The following is a 6450-nucleotide window of genomic DNA, read 5'->3' as shown; positions in this document are numbered from 1 at the left end:
TACTCCATTTAACCTATACACTAACAGTGCTTATATTGCTCAATCCATTCCCCTTTTAGAGACCGTGCCCTATATAAAACCCACTAAGAACTCCAACCCTCTGTTTTTTTCCATCCAGCAGTGCATACATTCCAGGCAACATCCCTTTTATATAAGCCATATTCATGCCCATTCTGGTCTTCCTGAACCTCTAGCCACAGGCAACGCTGTGACTGATAAAGCTACCCAACTTGCCCTTCTCGCTGAGCTCGATCCTGTGGCTCAAGCCAAAGAAACTCACTCTTTACACCACCTTAATGCTCAAACCTTATGTCTTCTTTTTAAAATTACTAGAGAACAAGCCCATCAGATTGTTAAACAATGTGCAAATTGTGTCACTCTCCTGCCTGTTCCTCACTTAGGTGTGAACCCTAGGGGCTTAGTTCCCAATGAGATCTGGCAAATGGATGTAACACACGTCCCCTCATTCAGAAATCTTAAATATCTTCATGTTACTGTAGATACCTTTAGTGGATTTATTTTTGCCAGCCTCCATGTTGGAGAAGCTTCAAAAAATGTTATTGCTCATGTACTCAATTGTCTTAGTGTCATGGGAAATCCCGAGATTATCAAGACTGATAGTGGTCCTGGATATACTGGAAAAAAATTCCAAGAATTTTGTCGCCAATTACAAATTAAGCATGTTACAGGCATACCATACAATCCCCAGGGTCAAGAGAGATTGTCGAACGAGCCCATCTAACTATTAAACATACCTTCCACAAATTAAAAATGGGGGATTTATATCCTATGAAAGGCTCCCCAAGAAATACTCTCCATCATGCCTTGTTTGTTCTTAATTTTCTAACTTTGGACGCTCATGGAAAATCTGCAGCTGATCACCTTTGGCACCCACAAACTGATAAAAATTATGCCACTGTCATGTGGAGAGACCCCCTCACTTCCCATTGGAATGGCCCTGGCCCCATACTCATATGGGGCCGGGGATCTGCTTGTGTTTTTGACACCAAAGAAGGAGCTGCTCGCTGGCTGCCAGAGCGTTTGATTAAACCAATAGATTTACCAGAAGATTTTTAAAAATCTTATCCAATTGTTGAGGGTGGTAACACCCCCTGAGACATCCTTTTTCTTATTCTCTCCATAGATTCTGGCCGCCGGTTTAGTCCTTGCCTTTATCTTAGGCATAGGACTCGCCGCCTCCACCCACCCCCCAGTGGACCCTTGTACAGCAGACTATTCTTGTTAACACTTACTGGATCCTTGTTGGCGTCTTCGCACTTCTTAACTGCACCTTATAAAAAGATGAAGCCCGTCAACTCTCGCATTTTCACCTTCTTTGCGGAACCTTACAAGATCTTCAAGACCAAATAGATTCCCTTGCAGAAGTAGTCTTACATAACAGGCGTGGCCTAGACCTTCTCACCGCAGAACAAGGTGGCATCTGCTTAGCCTTAGAAAAGAAATGCTGCTTCTACGCAAACAAGTCCGGAGTAGTTCGTGACAAAATAAAAGACTCCAAGAAGATCTCGTGCAAAGAAAGAAAAAACTGTTTGAAAATCCCCTATGGACTGGGATGAGTGGGTTTCTTCCTTATCTTCTCCCTATACTAGGACCCTTCCTTAGTCTCATGCTTGTGCTCTCCCTTGGCCCTTGGGCCTTCTGGAGAATTACCACCTTCATTAGAGAACAGATCAATACCGCCCCTGGCAGACAGATACAAGTCCACTATCACCGGCTTGACCTGGCGGACCAAGGCTATGATGTGCCAGATGACTCCCCTCCTTTAGAAGCTGCATAGGATTCAGACCTATGCATATCTGCTCACAATAAAGTGAGTGTGATATGGGCACCAATGTGGGTGCGAAGCTAAGCATCGCAAGAGAAGGTCCATGAACCGCCTCTGAATTCCCTGAGAGAAAAACCTGGCTTGCATGGAGGTTGGTATCTAAAATAAATATGCTTTTCCTCCCCTCCACAAAAGATACCAAGGGCCAACATTGACCCCCATCAATGGGGAGTCTCAGAGGAGCCAGTCACTACTCCCCCAATTGGTTAATGCCCACCCCTAAATAGCGGGCCTCCCCCTCTTTTGTATAAAAGAAGGGAGAAGATGTCGGGAGCCATAGGCCATAGAAACAATGGTCTCACTCTTTTCACCTAGGTCTCTAGTTTCTCAAACCTGCCCCGTTTACGAAAGATCAATTGACCCAGTTTGCAATTAGACCGCTGGGATAGAGATTAAGCAGCTGCCGTGATAACATCTCCTCCTTAGTAAAACATTCTGTCTTTTCTCAGTAATCTCCCACCCATGATCTTTTCCAGAGAACATTCTTCAGTTAGGTATCCTAGCAACCTAGATAACCCTTGCCACTTCAGCTGGGGCTGTTTCCCCCTCCTAGCTCCTATATAATCTACCTTGTAAGAATAAACTTTGAGACCTTGATCATACTTTCAACTTGGTCTCCTTCTTTGTGTCTGGTTTGTCTCTCATCCAGGTTAACTTCCCCTCGAGCCCTTGTTAAACTCCCTGCCGGCTGGGGCAGTTGGGTAAGACCAAGGTTATACCAGAAGCAGTTATAGATAAAGTCAAGGCCTTTCCTACCCCTAAAACTGTAGCATTGCTAGTGGAGAAACATTGCTCCTGGAAATGGGTCTACTGGAGAAAGTTTATCTCGCACTTGGCACAAATTCTGAAGCCCTTATACCAGTTGGTATGAAAGGGTATCAGGTGGGACTGGGATGACACATGTGCATCTGCCTTTCCTACAGCAAAATTGGCAGTCAAGCCTGTGCAGACCTTGAGTGTGATAGACCCATCAATGCCCACACTAGCCAAGTGGGGCGCTTACCTATAGCAGCGTAGCACCCTCTCTAGTAGCTCCTTGAGTGAAGAACTCCAATGCTTATTGGGGCCCATGACATATATTAGTGAAAAGCAGGAAGAACTTGATTTTGAACCTTTAGTAGTAGAGAGTACCTATCAGGAGGGAACAGCCCCTCTACCTGAAGATGCATGGTACACAGATGGCTCCAGCCATGGGCAGCCCCCAAAATGGAGGGCCATAGCTTTTCATCCTAAGTCTGAGACAGTACGGATGGAAGATGGTGAGGGGAAGAGCAGCCAATGGGCAGAGTTGTGGGCTGTGGCTTGTGATCAGCCAGGAGCCCTCCCCTATAGTTGTCTGCACTGACAGCTGGGCTGTCTATTGGGGCTTGACCCTGTGGCTTCCAAGCTGGTACCGTGCCAACTGGCTGGTTGTCACCAACCCCTTTGGGGGCAAGAAGTGTGGCAAGACTTATGGGCCTGTGGTCAGACCAAAATAATTGCAGTATACCATGTGACAAGTCATTTGCCACTGGCATCCCCAGGAAATGATGAGGCAGATAAATTGATCCAGATATGTTGGTTAGAAGGAAAGCCTGCCTCTAATGTAGCCCAATGGCTACATCAGCATTTGTTGCATGCAGGGCAAAAGACAATGTGGGCTGTAGCCCACCGGTGGGGCTTGCCTTTGACCTTTGAAGAAGTTAGTAGAGTCCAGCAGGAGTGTGTCATGTGCTCCAAAAGGGACTTACACCGAGTTCCACAGCAACATGGAACAATAGCTAAGGGGTCTATACCCCCCACCAGGTGGCAGATAAACTATATTGTGCCTCTACCTGTGTCAGAAAGATATACATATGCTATGACTTTTGTGGGCACAGCTACTGGACTGGTTGCTTTTCCTACCCATTGTGCAGACCAGCAGATGACCAAAAGAGGCCTGGAGCATCTGTTTGCTGCCTATGGCCAACCACAGGTAATTGAGAGTGATCAGGGCACCCATTTTACTGGACATACACTGCAAGAATGGGTGCAACAGCTGGGAATCAAATGGAAGTTTCATGTGCCATACAATCCTACTGCAGCAGGCAATGTAGAAAGGCACAATGGCTTGTTAAAATCTGGGCTAAAGTCAGACACCAATAGTCTGTGGGGATGGGCAGTCCATTTATGGACCATGCTACGGCGTTTGAATGAGAGACCCTGAAAGGGAGCCTTGAGCCCCATAGACATGTTTACACATACGGCTGCCTCCCCTACACAATTGCAAGTACAAACCAAGGAAGAATCTCTGAAGCCAAGGTTCAGCCACCAGAATAACATCTTGCTGCCAGCACCAACTGCACTGAACCCCAGAGACTCCATTGAATGGACGTGGCCTTGGACCTTTCGACACATGGACCAATGACGGCTGGCTCTCCTGGCACCTTGGGGACAAGGCCTGGAAGCTGGCCCCCTGTATATTCCTGGAATAACAACAGAGTGGCCACGAAAGGTCACAGTAGTATATCCTGAACAGCCAAAGGTAGGATCATCTTACCAGGGAGTCTTGTTTTATCATTATGGCCAGTGCATGCACCTCCAGTAGCACTATATATAGACACTTCAGTAATCCCCATGGGGAAAGGAGTAAAAGTATGGTATACTAGACATGGAAGGGATCCCCTTCCTGCTACAGTCCTATCACAGGAGCACTCTCTTGCATGCATCCTACCTGATGGACAAGATTTGCCTATGTTGGTGTCATTAAAACATGTATCTTATCACCCCTAAAGTCTTTGTGGATTGGGCACTTCCTCTGGCTTGAGGATTATTATAATTTTTGTTATTAGGAACCTCCTCTGCTTTAAGGATTATTATAATTTTTGTATCAAAATCTTGCTCTATCTTAATTTTTATTATCTCTAAGTTGTTGTAATCCTCTGTTGCTATTGTGGAATCTGGTTACAGCGCTCCAGCTTTCTCGCACAGGGATCATTGTGGAAGATTGAAAGTGTGTAGATTGTAAGGCAAGAATCCTGGAGGGGTGGAGTGTGGGAAAGTTAGGGTTCCTATGGCCAGGATCCTCATTGAACTTAAACCATCTGATGATGTGACTGGCCTGTAGCTAGGCTACTGCTTCCACACCATTTTGCAATAACCTATTACTGCACTATATTGAGAGTTCGGCCCAGTGCTCTGGGTGGATGCAGAGATTCTAATGCTCAACCTACCACTGGGAGAACAAGCTGGGTAAAAAACACTTTTACCCCAAAGAACGTTTGGCTGTCAATTTCTTTGGTCACATTGAATCCATAGCAAACTTGCCCAGGGCTGAAACCCATTAGCAAGATATGTCTTTAATAGAAAAATCTATAGAGATAGAGAGTGGATTAGTGTCAACTTAGGCCTCGGGGGAGATGGGAGGTGAGGAGTGGTAAGTAATAGTTATACAATTTCTTTTGGTGGTGATGAAAATGTTCTTAAATTGACTATGGTGATGGTTGTGCACATCTTTGAATGTACCCAAAGCCATTGAATTGTACACTTTAAATGGGTGAACTGTATGGTATGTGAATTATATCTCAATAAGGCTGTTTAAAAAATACAATGTAAGAACAGCTATTATGAAAGGGTCACACACAGTCCTTTGACAGCAAATCAAGGAAAATCAGGAGAGGGCCAGACCACTCCAGGTGTCGATGGTCCAGGATGATTTCAGTGAGGCTCTGGAAACCCAGTGGGTGGGGAAAAGAGGGGAGGGAATTCTCAGGCTTCAGGCAGGGTGAAAACTGATAGGGAACACAGGTGGGAAGCCTAAAATTGGGAATGGGTTATGGGTGGGCAACTTTTGAACTCTTGGGATTGGAAAGGAGTAAGGGAAGAGAGAAAGGGTGAACAGGAAAGTTCTTGATTCAGTGCTACTGCTGTGAACTGGTTTCAGATTTGTTAAATATTAAAGCCAACTCTTTGATGCTTGGATAATTTGTTGAGTTCTCTGAGGAACTTCTCTGGGTATGAGGCAAATGCATGTCTCCTTCTATAAAATTCTCTCCAAAACGTTGATCTCCTTAAATCTAATTGTCAACCTTGTTGTACCTTTGTTGAGGCAAGGAGTTAAAATTAAAGCTGTAAATTCTGCATTTGGTCTTAATCTTCAATTTTTCAGTCTTAGAGCCACAGACACTTTAGGCTGGACAACTCTTTGTTGTGGGGGTTCTTCCATGCATTGTAGGACATCCCTGGCCTCTACTGGCTAGATGGCTAACACCCCTCCTTCCCTAGCTGATAAATAAAACAAATCTCCCACCTACTCAAAACTCCTCTTAGTGGGGACACAGTGGTGCAGGAGGAAGCACAGGAATCTGTGTGACTTGGGCAAGCCAGTGAATCCACCTGGAAGTTTCCAACTATAAAATAGGGCCAGTCATCCTGCTGTCCTGTCCCCAGGTACTGTTGAGAGGCTCTGAGGGAGATGGTGTGTGTCCTTGGTGAGGGAAGAGACACTGGGGGGTGATGTCACCACTAACCTCCCCTTCTAGACCACTGCAGCCCTTACTGCCCCCTTCCTCTAAGCCCCAAGAATCCTCTCCTGTGCCACTACTTTGGTGTTCATTAAACATAGTCTCATTACATGAAAAATAAAA

This window comes from Manis javanica, chromosome 10 (genome assembly GCF_040802235.1).
Source record: "Manis javanica isolate MJ-LG chromosome 10, MJ_LKY, whole genome shotgun sequence".
Lineage (NCBI taxonomy): Eukaryota > Metazoa > Chordata > Mammalia > Pholidota > Manidae > Manis > Manis javanica.
The sequence above is the reverse complement of the archived record's forward strand: the minus strand, read 5'-3'. Positions refer to the sequence as shown.